Source organism: Hemitrygon akajei, chromosome 16 (assembly GCF_048418815.1).
Source record: "Hemitrygon akajei chromosome 16, sHemAka1.3, whole genome shotgun sequence".
In the NCBI taxonomy this organism is placed as follows: domain Eukaryota; kingdom Metazoa; phylum Chordata; class Chondrichthyes; order Myliobatiformes; family Dasyatidae; genus Hemitrygon; species Hemitrygon akajei.
The window spans coordinates 9,203,822-9,222,223 of NC_133139.1; the positions used below are offsets into that span (position 1 = coordinate 9,203,822).

General features: G+C 43.8%; 1 protein-coding gene across 2 annotated transcripts in view; it reads left to right on the forward strand.

Annotated features, from left to right (window-relative positions):
• The first annotated feature begins 641 nt into the window (after window positions 1-641).
• Window positions 642-18,402, forward strand: part of LOC140739733 (uncharacterized) — a 46,283-nt gene continuing 28,522 nt past the window's right edge. The window contains exon 1 of one of the 2 annotated variants that reach the window (XM_073068200.1): window positions 642-840. The gene's annotated coding sequence lies outside the window, so the exon portion shown is untranslated. The remainder of the gene's footprint in view (window positions 841-18,402) is intronic. The other variant, XM_073068198.1, reaches the window with a different exon arrangement.

Below are 18,402 nucleotides of genomic sequence, written 5' to 3' on the forward strand. Positions count from 1 at the left end.
TCAGGGAAGTTTATTCGTCATGTACACCGGGAAAGCACTAGATCCTTTCTCAACTGTGTTTTTATTTATTATGTAATTCAATATTGCTGCTTATATGATGCTCTGTGCCTGTGATGCTGCTGCAATATGTTTTTCATTGAACCTGTTTATACATGTATTTCTGCATTTAACAATAAACACAAATTGGACCATAGTAAACAAAATGTTTTAATTTTAATGAAAACTTATAACACTGTATAGAAACAAATTTGTTGTTTAAAACATATCAAAGACGTTATCAAAAATTTGCTGTCAGATTTTTATTTCAAATCACGGATAAAAATTGTAACCTTTTATGATACAACCGTCTTCAAGTACAACCTCTTCTCATGATTCTTCCCATGTAACAAAACCAGGAATCACAACAGTTTTCGTAAAGAATTTTATAATACTTTGCTTCAGCCTAGGGATACGTTTATCACATTAGGCCCAGAAGAGGTAGAAAAAAAACTTGGACCTATAATGAGTAATATCTATTTATAGCACATTAGCATTTAGTCGTCTTTATTGTGAATGGCTTCAAGAGATGATGGAATTAGAGGTCTTGCTGCCAATAATACACACTTCAGTTCCAGGCTAGTTCAATCCCACTGCTCAATCGTGGTGTTGCTTTCATTGGTGTCTGAGCTCTTCATCATTATCACACATGATTGGTCGATATTTTGATTCCACTGGAGCTGACACCTGTTGGCTCCCATCAAGCCTAGACTGAGGCAGAGAAGACGCGAGGGGCAGCCTAAGAGCTCAGCACGGCTTAAAGTCAGGACTTTCCTTCTCCAGACTGAATGTGAGTCTTCTTTGGTAACGTATTTATCTGGTTTTCCTGTATTCATTTAACAATTAATAGGCTTATTACTCATTAAATTTTACCACCCCTGGAGTCCATTACTACTTCTGGAAGAATTGCTATAAGGAACTGAAACCTGCAGATCCAGCAAATTATTGCTGACTTTAAAACAATATTGTCAAAGCAAGTAAAGAAAATGAATAAATTCTTGTGCCTAGGTGGGTTTTGGTATTTGAGTGTGTGGAAAAATTGAGAACTGTAGGTAACATAACCTTATTCTTTGGCAAGAGCAGTATGATTATCTTACTAAATTTAAATTGTGACTGTTTCTCTATAACCCAGTGACATTGGCTCTAAATATGTTTTTTTCCTCAATACTTGAATGTTAACTTACTTGAATGTATAATAAAGCAGACAGCCAGTCAGGTTTGTGAGTGAAATCTAAATCACTCAGCTCAAAGCCTCAGGTCGTTATAAGTGTAAATGAGTTGGTCTCAATATAGAGATGTATAGATTATATAGGTCAATGTCAGCCGAATGCCCTTTTAAACCTAACTGATTGTATTACAGTAATTTTTGTGGGATCCTTAATACTCTCCTCCCCACTCTCTCAGATAAAATAAAACAATAATGCTTGAAAGAGTCAACAACTCAGACAGCACCTGTGGACAGAAAACCCAAGTGAATGTTTCAGGTCTTTCCTGTTTACTTCCAGAATGTATCATTGCAATGCCAAGATAACCAAAAGACCCCTGTATTTCCCCATTGAGGCAAACATTTTTACTGCTGGTCGGACTTGAGCCTATTGCTTCTCTTTCCCTTTGACCTCATTTCTTTCTTTCTCCCTGGCTCCGCAGCCCTTTTTCCTATCTATCCAGATGTCTGTTCTTGTCCCCTTTGACTGTGTCTGCACGTGGATACTTGCTCAAACCTAATCTATACCTACTCTACACCTTTATGATTCCCCAACCGTTCTATAGCCTGTTGGTGCTTCAGGCTTCACACATGGTCATCAACACCTCTCGCAGTGTTCCTCTGAAGGCCTCCAAAGTACTCAACAGAACCTCCTCTTTAACCAAACTTGCCATCCCATATTTCTACTGGAAGTCTGCCTTTAGGTGGCTGATCTTGTTAAACTTGGTTCTGCCCATGCACCCCACCTACCACTGAATCTGCCACCCAATGGATCTTTGCTCCTTCCATGTAATGTGTTCTCTTATGGAATGCTCTTTCATTTAGCTGTGTACATGAGTATGGTTGAATGATGATTAAACTTATTTAAAAGTGGTTGTTTTAGGAACAGCTTCTACCCCTCCACCATCAGATTTCTGAACAGGCAATGAACCAATCCATGATCACTATCTCACTACTTTTGGTCTCTTTTTGCAGTACTTAGTTAATTAATCTCTGTAAATTGTTGAAATTGTGGACTGATTTTTGGTGCAGTTGGGTGGTTTGAGTATTTCAGAAACTGCTGAACTCCTGGAATTTTCACACACAACAGTCTCTAGAGTTTACAGAGAGTGGTGTGAGAAACAGAAAACATCCAGGGAGTGACAGTCCTGTGGGCAAAAATGTCTTGTTACTGAGAGAGGTCAGAGGAAAATGGACAGACTGGTTCAAGCTGACAGGAGGGTGATAGTAACATAAAAAAAACACACATTCCAACAGCGGTGTGCAGAAGAGCATCTCTGAACGCACAACACATTGAACCTTGAAGTGGATGGGCCATAGCAGCAGAAGACCACGGACATACACTCAATGGCCACTTATTAGGTGCAGGAGGTAGTTAATTGCGGCCACTGAGTGTATGTCAGTGATATTGAACATGATTCTGATTATGGGTAACAAAAATCTTGCTGAATTCTCCTCTCCCACCAATAATGTGACGGTGGTGTGAGCTAATCACCAAATCTCACCTTCAGTTGAGTCTATTCTTTAAGTGGCTCGACATCTTCCATCTCTATCTTTGAAGAGGAAATAGAGGCAGTTAATATAGTTGATGTAATTTCTCTAGATTTTCAAAAGGCCTTTGATAGGGCATCACATTGTAGATTAGTAAATATGATTAATGAATGTGGACCCATACGAGGATTACCACCTTGTCGTGATGGAGAGGCTTGTGAGTTCCTGAGATCCCAAGAGCACTGCCGCCTGGGGTTTAGCCGTCTGGTGCTAAGCTTCTGGTAGGGCCACCCATGGCACTTAGGTCAAGGGGGGAGGTTCCAGACAAAGAGCAATCCAGCCTAGACCTCAGAAGATGATGACAACATCACACCGGCAGAGAAGGTGGAGGAAGGTTGCAGCACTGAAGGGTCCCAAGTCATCTTGCATTCCATGCCTCTGGACCCTGACCCCAATCCCTCAAAGACCATGTGGTGGCTGCCCGTGCATCAGCCTCCCCATGTTAAATAAAGTTACACACAGGCATTCCCCTTGCTCCCTCAAGCCCTTTGGAGAACATCATACTCGACTCAAGTGATTACAAGAAGAAGAAGGATCCAATAGAATAGCTTACTAGTGCTGAAGAATTGGAACTTAACTGTAGCAAAAAGTAGGTTTCTACATAGAGGAATAATGGAACCACCGTCATTCACACTTTAACAGGAACATCATTGTGAGTGTCTTGTCTAGCTGCAGTGAAGGAGCTGCAAGGGATCAGACCGCAAGATCCTACAGAGGACAGTAAAATCCACTGAGAGGATCACCAGGGTCTCCCTTCTCCTACTTGTGGCATTTACCAGGAGCATTGTATACAAAGGGCCCGAAGCACTGTTGAGGATCCCTAGCACTCATCCCACAATCTCTTTGACCACTACCATCAGGAAGGAGGTACAAGAGCATTAGGACCAGGACTGCCAGATTGGGTAACAGCTTCTTCCCTCAGGCTGTGAGACTAATGAATACCCTGCCACCACCGAGGTCTTGTCACTGGGACAGCGAACTGTTTCCCGTTTGCCGGTGCTGCACACTTCACGTGCATTTTGAATCATATTGTATTAATTTATTTGCGGTACTGTTTGGTATTCTGTGCTGTGTGTGATACATGTTTTGTGGGTGCACCGTGGTCTGGGTGAGTGTTGTTTTGTTTGGTTGTACGTATGTACAGTCAGATGAGAATAAGCTTGAACTTGAACTTGTATCAACCACGTACACTTGGAAATAGGGCAACATCTGGATCCTTCAGCAGTTTCCCTGAGGTTTCCCAGCATCTTGGTGGTAAACACTGAGACTTGTGCCAGCTTCATGATTGAAGACTCTGTGGTAATTTCCAAATTGTTGGGGGGAGGGGAAATAAGGCGGAAGAAGACATTAACAGGTTCGAGGAAATAGATCTGTATAACATCTGCACTCACACCACTCAATGTGAGATATTGCTTCTTATTAGGAAAATAAATGAAACCCAAAGAGCAGAAGTTACTCAGAGAGCAGAACTCAGGGTGGCACAGTAGTCTAATGTTAATGCATCACTTTGCAGCATCAGCAGTCACTGATCTGGGAACATCTCCCAATGTTGTCTTTAAGGAGGTTGTACGTTCTCCGCTTTCCTCCAGGTGCTCCAGTTTCCTACCACATGGTTAGTCAGCGGTGGGCGTGCTATGTTGAGACAGGAATCGTGGCAACCCTTGTGGGCTGCCCAGCACAGACCTCGCTAATTTGATTTGATGCAAATGATGCTTTTCACAGAATGTTTCAATGTACGTGTGACAATATAGCTAATCTTTAAGCGTTATCTTTAAAATTGTAAAGTAACAGGATAAATTATTAATTCCATTTTGTTAAAAAGCATAAGCCAAGCTCAATTTTGATGAATGGTCATTGACCTGAAATATTATATTTGATTCCCTTTCCTGGATGCTAAAAGCCATGTAGGCTACATCAAAACCACTTCCCAACCTGATAATTATTTCCAGTATTTTCTGTTTTTACTTCAGATTTCCAGCATATACATTCAGTAGGCTCTCTACCTCATGTACCTAATAAAGCCAATGAGAGTAGGCTCACAGTCTTCTGCTGCTGTCACCCACCCACTTCAAGTTCAACATGTTGTGCATTCAGAGATGCTCTTCTGCACACCACTGTTGTAACGTGTGATTATCTGAGTTGCTGACCTGTCAGCTTGAACCAATCTGCCCACACTCCGCTGACCTCTCTCATTAACAAGGCGTTTTTGCTGACAGAACTGCCGCTCAAAGGATGGTTTTTTTTTGTTTATCAAACCACTCTCTGTAAACTAGAGACTGTTGTGTGTGAAAATCCCAGAAGGTCAGCAGACTTTGAGGTGCTCAAACCACCCGGTCTGGCACCAGCAATCATTCCAGGGTCAAAGTCATTTAGATCACATTTCTTCCCCATTCTCCATTCCCTGAGCAAGTGTGGCTCAGAGGACTAGAATGACCTGTTCTGCACTGTATCTCTAAATAAATAAATACATATACTGCATGCACAATTGAAATTACAGCAGACTTGAACCTGAGCTTTAATAATTCACCGTGCAGTACAAGTCGTAAAATAAAATTTGCATATGTTTTTCCTTTAGATGAATAACTGAGTTTTACTTTAAGTGTTCCTTAAATTCACATTTGAATAGATGGAATATTCAAATTATGCTTCAGGAGATAATAATAACCAGTGACACATTATTTGAGCGTTGCTTTTTAAAGCTCCTGAACAATTAGCAGCAATAAAAGCAAGAAAATTAGTTTTAGTCCCTAAATAATTCCTCAATAAATATAAGGCACTGGGAATATTGGCAAGAGTCACAGGGCAGTTGTGTGCAAAATGAGGAAGATTGTATTTCAAGATTCTCAGTTATAATTCTCCAGAATTTGAAAGTATAATTTACTGGGGCAGGTTAAAGCTGCCCAACCCATCACTGACACCAGCCTAGCCACCATCAAGGACACATATACAGAAAGGTGCCGGGGAATGGCTAGTAACTTCATGGAGGGTCCCTCCCACCCTGCTCATGGACAGTTTGTCCCACTCCCATAAGGGAAGAGGCTTCGTAACATCCACGCCAGGACCACCGGACTCAAAAACAGTTACTTTCCCCAAGCAGTGAGGCTGATCAGCACCTGCACCCACTAACCCACCCCTCCACACCCCCAACCACCACTACTTTATCATTTCCTGTCAGAATCACCTCATGCAGACACTCCTGTGCCTAGAGTCACTTTATGGACATACAATCACAGCATATATATAAGCTAATCATGTATTTATAATTACTTTGGGGGGTTTTTTCTTGTGTTCTTTATGCACATTGTGTTTTTTATGTGCTTTAGATCTGGAGTAACAATCATTTATTTCTCCTTTGCACTTGTGTACTGAAGAAAGATAATAAATAATCTTGAATCTTGGTACAGTACTGTGGATCTGCAAGTTTGTGGTTACTTGGATGAGATTTTAAATCATATCTATTTAGTTAGATATTGAGATACAACCATTTTTAAATGATGTTATCCACTGACCCTTTTAGTTTTCAAGTAAAATATCATGTCATTTATATCCCTGCTATGTCAACGAGCCTGGATTACCCTCCTCCATAAAAACAGTGGGTTGTATTTCAGCCATGCAATCTTGAGAGTCATGCTTTGAACCGTTTCCCAGAAGTGAGATCATAGACTACGTAAAAACAAAGTTACTTTCTTTACAACATAACTTAACTGGAATGATCGTAAATACAAGAGGTTCTGCTGTTGCTGGGAATCCAAAGCCACACACACAAAATGCTGGAGGAACTCAGCAGGTCAGGCAGCACCTACGGAAGGGAATAAAGAGTCGATATTTTAGACCGAGAACCCCTTGCCCCGAGACATCGACTGTTTATTCCTTTCCACAGATGCTGCCTGACCTGCTGAGGTCCTCCAGCACTTTGTGTGTGTTCCAACTGGCATGACTTGCTTTCTCTGACTTCAGGGAGCAACGTTTTACTGCATAAATGGTGAGGTAACAGTCATAGGTCAAAGTACAAAATTCAAAGAAAATCTTATTTTCAAAGTTCATACTGTGTATGTCACCATATACAGGTTCATTTTCCTGTGGGCATATTCAGCAAATCTATAGAATAGTAACTATAACAGGATCACTGAAAGATCAACTAGAGTGCAGAAAACAACAAACTGTGCAAATGCACATATAAATAGCAATAAACAACGAGAATATGAAATAACGCGATAAAGAATTCTTAAGGGGGAGATCAGTGGGGTGGAAACATTTCAACAATGGGGTGAGTGAGTGCAGTTATCCCCGTTTATTCAAGAACCTGATGGTTGAGGGGTAGTAACTGTCCTTGAGCCTCGTGGTGCAAATTCTGAGGATCTAGTACCTTCTACCTGGGTACAGCAGAGAGATGACCTGGGTGGTGGGGATCTCTGATGATGGATGCTGCTTTCCTACAACAGTGTTTCATGTAGATGTGCTCAGTGGTGGGGAGGTCTTTACCCCTGATGTACTGGGCTGAATCCATTACTTCTTGTAGGATTTTCCATTCAAGGGTGTTGGTGTTTCCATACCAGGCTGTGATGCAACCAGTCAATACACACTCCACTACACATCTGTAAAGTTTATCAGGGTTTTAGATGTTATGCCCAATTTCTGCAGACTCCTAAGGAAGTAGAGGTGCTGCTGTGCTTTCTTCGCAATTGCACTTGCATGCTGGGTCCAAGACAGGTCCTCTGAAATAGATAGGAAGATAAAGTGGGGTAAAAAAAACCGAAAATAAACAGGATCAATGCTAATGAACTAGTTTGTCAACCTACTTAAATTTCCTCTCCTAAAGCAACAACATACCTCTAGATATTTAGCTGAAACAGAACTTATCTCCACTCCCTCCGCACCAATCCTAACCTTGCCATCAAACCCACAGATGGGGTGGGGCTGTAGTGGTCTGGCAGACTGACCACCGCCTTGCTGAGGCCCAGGGACAATTGGCAGACACCTCCTCTGACTTGCCCCTCGAACAGGTTCCCACTAAGGAGCACCAGGCCATTGTCTACCACACCTTATTAACTCTGGGGATCTCCCATCCACTGCCACAAACCTCACCCCGCAGCTCCCATTTCTACCTCCTACCCAAAATCCACAAACCTGCCTGTCCAGGTAGACCCATTGTTTCTACTTGTTCCTGCACCACTGAACTCACATCTGCAGACCTCAACTCAGTTTTATCCACCCCCATCCCCCAGTTCAGTCTCTTCCTACCTACATCCGTGACACCTCACATGCTCTTGATCTTTTCCAATGATTTCAAGTTCCCTTGTCCCAAGCATCTTATTTTCACTATGGATGTCTAGTACCTATGCACCTCCATCACCCACTAGGAAGGCCTCAAAGCTTTCCATTTCTTTCTGAACATCATAAGACCATAAGGCATAGGAGCAGAATAAGGCCATTTGACCCATCAAGTCTGTTCTGCCATTTAATCATGGCTGATCCTATTTTCCCTTCCTCAACCCCCCCCCCCCCTCCCCAGCCTTCTCTCCATAACCTTTGATGCCAAATCCAATCAGGAACCTATCAAACTCTGCCTCAGATACACCCAACAACCTGGCCTCCACAGCAAATTCCACAAATTCACCGCCAGCTGACAGCTCCGCATTTCTGTGCATTTCTCTGCATCTCTAATTTAAATGGACGCCCCTCTATCCTGAGGCTGTGTCCTCTTGAACTAAGATTCCGCCACCATGGGAAACATCCTTTCCACATCTACTCTGTCTAGGCCTTTCAAAATTCGAAAGGGTTCAATGAGATCCCTCCTCATCCTTGTAAATTCCAGCGGGTACAGACCCAGAGGTACAAAATGTTCCTCGTTTGATAACTCTTTCATTCCTGGAATCATCCTTGTGAGCACCAGACCCAACCAGTCGCTCTCCACCACCACTCTCCCCCATCTGGCGGAACTTGCCTGCACTCTCAATAATTTCTCCTTTAGCTCCTCCAGCTCCTCCTCCTTCCTTCGAACAAAAGGTGTAGCCAAGGTGTGGTGAACTAAATATACCTGTCTGGACACGCCCCCCCTGCTGACTGCTCCTGTGGCTCCTCCCACTGACCCCGGTATAAAGGCGATTGGAGCCACAGACCCTTCCTCAGTCTCCAGGATGTTGTGTGGTGGTCACTTGCTGCTTGTGCTTTCTTCCAGCCAATAAAAGCCTACCTTAACCCACGTCTCAAGGGCACTTGCATGGGTCCCAACTATGCCTGCTTTTTTTGTTGGCTATGTGGAACAGTCTATGTTCCAAGCCTACTTTGGTGCCACTCCCCCACTTTTCCTATGCTACATCGACGACTGCAATGGTGCTGCTTCCTGCACCCATGCGGAGCTTGTCGACTTCAACAACTTTGCCTCCAACTTTCACCCTGCCCTCATACTTACCTGGTCCATTTCCAACACCTCCCACCCCTTTCTCGATCTCTCTGTCTCCATCTCGGGAGAACCCACTGATTCTCACAGCTACCTGGACTATACCTCTTCCCACTCTGTTACTTGTAAAAATACCATCTCCTTGTCTCAATTCCTCTGTCTGCACAGCATCTGTTCTCAGGATAAGACTTTTCATTCCAGAATGAAAGAGATGTCCTCCATTTTCAAAGAAAGGGGCTTCCCTCCCCCCACCACCAACGCTGCACTCAACCACATCTCTTCCATTTTGTGCAAGTCTGCCCTCACCCAATCCTCCTACTAGCCTATCAGGGATAGGGTTCCTCTTGTCCTCACCTACCACCCCACCAGCCTCCACATCCAGCAGATAATTCTCCGAAGCTTTCGCCATCTACAACGGGATTCCACCACCAAGCACATCTTTCCCTCCACCTCCGCACCCCCCCCCCAGCTTCTGCTTTCCACAGAGATCGCTCCCTACATGATTCCTCTGTCCATTCGTCCCTCCCCACTTACCCTAACACTTAACATTTACCCTAACACTTATCCTTGCAAGTGGAACAAGTGCTACACCTGCCCCTACACCTCCTCCCTCATGACCGTTCAGGGCCCCAAACAGGTGAGGTGACACTTCACCTGCGAGTCTGTTTGGGTCATCTACTGCATCCGGTGCTCCCGGTGTGGCCTCCTGTATATTGGTGAGAACTAGCATAGATTGGGAGACTTGGGAGACCACTTCACTGAGCACCTCGGCTCCGTCTGCCAGAAAAAAATGGGATCTCCTAGCGGCCACCCATTTTAATTCCATTTCCCACTCCCATTCTGACGTGTCAGTCCATGGCCTCCAGGTTGGAAAAGCAACTCTGGGTAGCCTCCAACATGATGGCATTGATTTCTCAAACTTCCTCTCACATTCCCCATTCCCTTTTCCCTCTCTCACCTCATCTCCGTACCTGCCCATCACCTCTCTCTGGTGCTCGCGCCTCTTTCTTTCTTACATTAGATACCCGCTTCTCTAGCCCTGTATCTCTTTCACAAATCAACTTCCCAGCTCTTCACTTCACCCCTTCTCCCCCCCCCCCCCCTCTTCCAGTTTCACCTATCACCTTTTGTTTCATCTTCCTCACCCCCTCCACCTTCCAACTCTGACCTCCCACCGTTTTTCTCCAGTCCTGATGAAGGGTCTCGGTCTAAAACGTCAACTGTACTCTTTTCCATAGATGCTGCCTGGCCTGCTGAGCTCCTCCAGCATTTTGTGTGTGTTGCATGAATTTATACAGTATATGTAAAAAAAAAACAAAATCCTACATCACATCAGGAATAAGAGAATATCAGTTATTATATGATATATCAGTAATTGAACACACAACTCCCTGATTTACAGTCTAACTATGCTGCTTCTAAGTTTGGCTTTGCTTATTTGCCATCTGCGAATATTTGCATTCCCAAAGTATTTGAAACCAGAATATGTACTCACTGCCGAGCACTGGATGTTTTTTGTTCTTTTTGCACTATTCTCTGCAAATTCTAGAGACCGTTGTGCACAAAAATCCCAGGAAATCAGCAATTTCCGAGAGATTCAAACCATCCCGTCTGGCACCAACAATCATTCCACAGTCAAAGTCACTTAGATCACATTTCTTCCCCATTCTGATGCTTGGTCTGAGCAACAACTGAACCTCTTGACCATGTCTGCATGCTTTTATGCATTGAGTTGCCGTCACATGATTCGCTGATTAGATATTTGCATTAATGAACAGGTGTACTGGTGTACCTAATAAAGTGGCCACTAAGTTTTATCCTCATAAGTTAGTGTTCTTCATAATAGTCTGTCATGACAGGCCCTTTGGCCCATCTAGTCCATACCAAACTATTATGCTGCCTAGTGCCATCAACCTGCATTCGGACCATAGCCCTCCATACCCCTCCTATCCATGTACTTATCCAAACTTCTCTTAAATGTTGAAATCAAACCCACATCCACCACTTCCACTAGCAGCTCATTCCACACTCTCACCACCTTCCGAGTGAAGAATTTTCCCCTCAGGTTCTCTTTAAACTGTTCACCTTTAACCTATGACCTGTGGTTCTAGTCTCACCCAATGTCAGTGGAAAATGCCTGCCTGCATTTACTCAATCTATACCCCTCATAGTGTTGTATCCCTATAATCTTCAGAAACCACTTTCAGGTCAGTGAACACGAGTTGCACTTGTAAACACTTGAGAAGTTCTAAAGCGAAAAATCCACTTGCTTGGGCTTTTATCTTTTTTTAAAATTAAGATACTGTGTGGAATAGGCCTTTCTGTCCCTTCGATCCACACTGCCCAGCAATCCCAGATTTAACCCTAGCCTAATTACAAGGCAACTTACAATGACCAATTAACCTACCAACCAGTACGTAGAAAGATAGAAACCCTACAGCACAATACAGGCCCTTCGGCCCACAATGCTGTGCCGAACATGTACTTACTTTAGAAATTACCTAGGGTTGCCCATAGCCCTCTATTTTTCTAAGCTCCACGTACCTATCCAGGAGTCTCTTAAAAGACCCTATTGTATCCGCCTCCACCACCGTCGCCGGCAGCCCATTCCACACACTCACCACTCTCTGCATAAAAACCTTACCCCTGACATCTCCTCTGTACCTACTTCCAAGCACCTTAAAACTGCGCCCTCTTGTGTTAGCCATTTCAGCCCTGGGGTAAGGCCCCTGACTATCCACATGATCAATGCCTCTCATCATCTTATACACATCTTTGGACTGTGGGAGGAAACCGGCACACCCAGAGGAAACCCACATGATCACAGGGAGGACATACAAACTCCTGACAGGCAGCGACAGAGATTGAACCCAGGTCGCTGGGATGGTAAAGCGTTGTGCTGACCACAATGTGCTGCCCCTCTCATTCACAAAGGAGGACAAACGGCAACTTGATGGAGGTGTATCGGATAAAGAGGCAAAGATAAAGTTAATTGCTAATACCAAATGACATCATTTTAAGGTGAGCAGGGATAGTTTAGGGGAGATGTCAGAGGTAGGTTTTTTTTTAATTAACACAAGTAAGTGCCTGGAACACACTGCCAGGGTTGCTTGTAGAGGTTGATGCAATAAAGATATCTAAGGTACTCTAAGATAGACACATGGATGAAAGTAAAATGGTGGGCTATAGGCTGTGTACGGTGAAGTAGTGTTACCACCTCACCTGGCACTCAGTGTCAGTAAGACGAAAGAGCTGATTGTGGACGTCAGGAAGGGTAAGATGAAGGAACACATACCAATCCTCAAAGAGGGATTAGAAGTGGAGAGAGTGAGCCGTTTCAAGTTCCTGGGTGTCAAGATATTTGAGGATCTAACCTGGTCCCAACATATCGATGCAGCTTTAAAGAAGGCAAGACAGCGGCTATACTTTATTAGGAGTTTGAAGAGATTTGGCATGTCAACAAATACACTCAAAAACTTCTATAAATGTACCGCGGAGAGCATTCTGACAGGCTGCATCACTGTCTGGTATGGGGGGGGGGGGGGCTACTGCACAGGACTGAAAGAAGCTGCAGAAGGTTGTAAATCTAGTCAGCCCATCTTGGGCACTAGCCTACAAAGTACCCAGGACCTCTTCAGGGAGCAGTGTCTCAGAAAGGCAGCGTCCTTTATTAAGGACCCCCCAGCACCCAGGGCATGCCCCTTTTCTCACTGTTACCATCAGGTAGGAGATACAGAAGCCTGAAGGCACACACTCAGCGATTCAGGAACAGCTTCTTCCCCTCTGCCATCCGATTCCTAAATGGACAATGAACCCTTGAACACTACCTCACTTTTTAAATAGATATTATTTCTGTGTTTTGCAAGATTTTTAATCTATTCAATATACATACACTGTAATTGATTTACTTATTTATCTATCATTTTTCCCCTCTTCTATATTACGTATTGCATTGAACTGCTGCTGCTAAGTTAACAAATTTCACGACACATGCCGGTGATAATAAACCTGATTCTGATTCTGTAGGAGGAAAGGATCAGATGGATTTCCAAAACCTTGATTCACATCCTTACTGTAATGGGGTGATTGGAATTGGATGCGATGCTCCAGCTTGCTGCATCTTTTATTGCAACTGCAATTTGATCTCTGGTGATGCAGCTGATCTCCGATTGCCATCCTCGCAAGCTGTCAGAAAGCCACTGCAATGCCTTTTGCTGACTTTTATTTTGGACAGTTTGTTTTGTTTCTCTCTCTGCACATCAGGTGTCCGTCAATCTATATGGGTTCTTCTAGATTTCTTGTCTTGTAGCTGCCTGTAAGGAAACAAATGTCAAGGTTGTAAGATGTATATATACTTCAATAATAATTTACTTTAAGCTTTGAACTTCGAACTTTAAAAACTTTGTGGGAGTGCAGCGGATTGGAAAGGTGACAAGGGGGTGAATTGGATCTGCTGCTGCGGATTTTTGGTTTCTTTGTTGAAGTGAGCAATCAGTGAAAGAGCACATGGGTGTAATTGGCAGACGTGGGCTTGTTGGGCGACAGGAGCCTGTTACCCTGATGTATCTCCAAAATGAAATAGAATTATAATAACCACAACCTCTTCACTTCTCAAATGCGTTAAAACAATGGATCACTTCCAGTAGACCCTTTCAGAGCTACCGATACAATCAATCAAGTTATCTAACATGTTCTCTCTCAGATTCTGCCTTCTGTTTATTCTTGAAATTAAAGAGATAAGCATCATTAGCTTTACTAGCCACATGAGCATCTAAACATAGAATGAAATGTGTCATTTGCGTTAATGACCAAGGATGTGGTGTTGCAGTCTCGCTTCCTGCACCGACATAGTAAGTTGTGGGCATGCTATCTGTACGCCTTTGGAACGTGGGAGGAAACCCACGTGGTCACAGCGAGAATGTACAAACTCCTTACAAATGGCAGAGGGAATTGAACCCCAGTTGCCGGCACTGTAAAGCCTTAGGCTAACCGCTACACGACCGCACCACTCTGTTATTGACAATTACTTGGTATAAAAATGAATCTCACAAATCACATCAGGAAATTTGCTGCTGATTATCGCTAGAAATTGTTGATGCATCCCTCTCAGACACACATCTGATCCCTGCACTGATTACCTAGCACTCAACATTTACTGAAAAGCATTCACTGTTGGAAAATACTTCTAATAGCAGTGGCTGCCAGGGCTGGTGGTAGAGGCAGATACATTAGGGACATACAAGAGACTCTTAGATAGGAACATGGATGATAGAAAAATGAAGGTTTATGTGGAGGGAATGGTTAGATTAATCTTGGAGTGGGTTAAATGTTAGCTTAACATTGTGGGCCAAAGGATCTGTACCACTAAACCTTGATTACACTTACTCCAGGGCTCACACTACACGTTCTTCTTCTGACAGGTCGACCAAAACTACAGAGGATGTCTAATGAGGCTCTAACCCAACACTTGTTCAATAATAGCAATACTTTCTTTTTCCAATCCATGCCCTTTGCAATATAGACAAGCCATCATTTTCCAAATTACTCACTTCATAAACTTGTTTGACAAGATCCCTCAGAATATCAGTAAACAGCATTCAATAGCTTCTCAGAATTTAAGCTTAATTGGTTCCTTTGTGCAGAACCTCACGTTCATACTCGACTCACCTGTTTCTATGCCATTGCTAAGTCTCATATCTCTGCAACTCACACTTCTCTGCAGAATTCCCACCCTCAGGTCTACACACCCCTTGATATGAAGCAAGGCTTCATAGCGTGAGGGGTTGGAAACCTCTGGTATAGGCCAACCAGGGTGAAGAACGAGTTCTAGGTGACAGACATCTCCAAGTCCATTTTATCCAATAGTGAGAGAGAGAGAGAGAAAAAAAAACATCAATCGATATGGGAACAAAAACACCTCGGTATTATGATGAATAGTATCCAAAACATATAGATTTAGTCAATTGGTAAATTGGTTTATTATTGTCACATACATCAAGTTACAGTGAAAAACAGTTACTAAATACCTCCTGTACCTAATAAAATGGACACTGAGTGTATGTTCATGGTCTTCTGCTTCAGTAGCCCATCCACTTCAAGTTTCAACATGTTGTGCATTCAGAGATGTTCTTCTGCACACCACTTTTGTAATGTGTGGTTATTTGAGTTACTGTCATCTTCCCTATCATCTTGAGTTAGCCTGGCCATTCTCCTCAGACCCCTCTCATTAACAAGGCACTTTCACCCATAGAACTACAAATGAACTTCTTGACCATGCTTTTATACATTGAGTTGCTGCCACAGGATTGGCTGATTAGGTATTTGCATTAATGAGCAGGTGTGCAGGTGTATCCAATAATGAGGCCACAGAGAGAGAGAGAGAGAGAGAGAGAGAGAGAGAGAGAGAGAGAGAGAGAGAGAGAGAGAGAGAGAGAGAGAGAGAGAGATTGATTGATTATAGGTGAAAGGTGAAATATTTAAGAGGAACCTGAAGAGAGCTTCTGCACTCAGAGAGTTGTGAGAATGTGAAAGGAGATCAGGGGAAGTGCTGCATGTGGGTTCGAGTTCGACTTTTAAGAAGTTTGGGTGGGAGGGGTATGGAGGGCTATGGTCCAGGTGTAAGTTGATGGGACCAGGCAGAATAATAGTTCGGCATGGACTAACTGGGCCGAAGGACCTGTTGGCGTGCTATGGTGGGCATACTATGTTGGCGCCAGAAGCTTGACGATATTTGCGGGCTGCCCCCCAGCACAGTCCTTGCTGGTTTGATTCACTGTATTGTTTGATGTGCATGTGGCAAATAAAACTAATCTTAAATCATGTAACGAGCCACTGAGACCCCCTTACCTACTCTGCCTATGATAGTCCTAAAAACAATACCACATTTGTAAATGTGATATCGAGGCAACATTTCAACCCAAAAATTGACAGTTCCTTTGCATTCCCAGATGCCACTCAACCCACTGAGTTCCTCCAGCTGATTGAGTGTTGCATCACATTTGTTAAAATCCATTTTCTTTCATAAAACCACATTGAAATTACCCAAACACATTGAAGTATAATTATGGAGCCCTTAATGATGGATTCCAACAATGTACTGGAAAATATGACGATAAAGGCCATTAGCCACAATACTTCCATTCACTCTTTTCTTATTCAGCAACGTCATAGTTTAGAATCAGGTTTATTATCATTGCCATAGGGAAGACTGGGGAACCACTTGGTCAAACTCCTTCAGTCCATCTACAAAAAAAAAACAGGATTTCCTGGTGACCAACCATTTGAATTCAAATCCACATTTCCATTCTGACCTGTGGGCTATTGCCTCCTCTACTGCCACGATAAAGCCACTCTCAGGTTGGAGGAACAACCATTCATATTCCATTTAGGTAGCCTCCAACTGAATGGCATAAACATCAATTTCTCTAACTTCTGGTAATATATACACCTACCCCTTCCCTCCTCTTCATTTCCACACTCTGGCTTCTTCCCTTCTCCTCCTCTGGTGCCTCTCTTACCCTTTCTTCCATGGTCCACTCTCAGATTCCTTCTTCTCCAGCCCTTTTTCAACCCATCATCTCCCAGCTTCTTACTTCCTCCCCCACCCACCTGGACCACCTATCACCTGCCAAATCGCCCTCCATTTGAAACATCAACCGTTTATTCATTTCCACAGAGGCTGCCTGACCAGCTGAGTTCCTCCAGCATTTTGTGTGCGTTGCTCTGGACTTCCAGCATCTGCAGAATCTCTTGTGTCGTAAAGTTTTGTGGCAGCAGTACAGTGCACAACATAAAAACTGCTAGAAGTTACAGCAAATAAATAAACAAATTGTGCAGAAGTGGAGTAGTGAGGTAGTCTTTGTGGACTCACGGACGGTTCAGAAATTGCCATTTTTAATCAGCTAAGACTAGATTCCGTGAGTTCACGAAAGCTGCCATTATCTCTGCCATCACGCCTTTTAGAACCATGCGTTGCAAGCTGTCAGATTAGGCCACACGGTGGCATTGCGGTTAGTGTAACATTATTACAGCACCAGCGACCCAGGTTTGATTCCCGCCGCTGCCCATGAGCAGCCTGTACATTCTCCCCACGAACACATGGGTTTCCTCCGGGTGCTCTGGTATCCTCCCACAGTCCAAAGACACATGGATCTGTAGGTTAATGATCACAAGAGTGTAACGGGGGGGGGGTTTAGGCTTATTGGGCTGGAAGGGCCTGTTACAATGCTGTATCTCCAAATAAAATAAAATTTTAAATTGTCTAGTTTTAGTCCCCCTATTTGTCTGTAATTCCCCTTTAATGATAGTATTTACTTTATGCTCCTCATCATTATTAGTCCCTTCATTCTGAACAGGCTAACCCCCTATTGACATCAATGGATCTGGGGTTGAGAGGATGAACAGCTTTAAGTTTCTTGGCACCCACATCACCGAGGACCTCACGTGGTCTGTACACACCAGCTGTGTGGTGAAAAAGGCACAACAGCGTTTCTTTCACCTCAGATGGTTGAAGAAGTTTGGTGTGGGCCCCCAAATCCTGAGAGCTTTCTACAGGGGCACAATTGAGAGCATCCTGATTGGCTGCATCACTGCCTGGTATGGGAACTGTATCTCCCTCAATCGCAGGACTCTGCAGAGAGTGGTGCAGACAGCCCAGTACATCTGTAGTTGTGAACTTCCCACGATTCAGGACATTTACAAAGACAGGTGTGTAAAAAGGGCCCGAAAGATCTTTGGAGACCTGAGTTACCCCAACCACAAACTGTTCCAGCTGCTACCATCCTGGAAAAGGTAATAGGCATCCGTTAGTCTTGTGAGACCATGGATTTGCACCTTGGAAGGTTTCCAGGGCGCAGGCCTGGGCAGGGTTGTATGGGAGACCGGCAGTTGCCCAAGCTGCAGGCCTTCCCCTCTCCACGCCACCGATGTTGTGAAAGGGAAGGGCACTAGGACCCAAGCAGCTTGGCACCGGTGATGTCGCAGAGCAATGTGTTGTTAAGTGCCTTGCTCAAGGACACAACACGCTGCCTTAGCTGAGGCTCAAACCAGAAACCTTCAGATTATTAGATCAATGCCTTATCCACTAGGCCACGCACCAACACGTGGAAAAAGTACCTCAGCATAAAAGCCAGGACCAACAGGCTCTGGGACAGCTTCTTCCACCAGGCCATCAGACTGACGAATTGATGTTGTATTTCTATCTTATATTGTC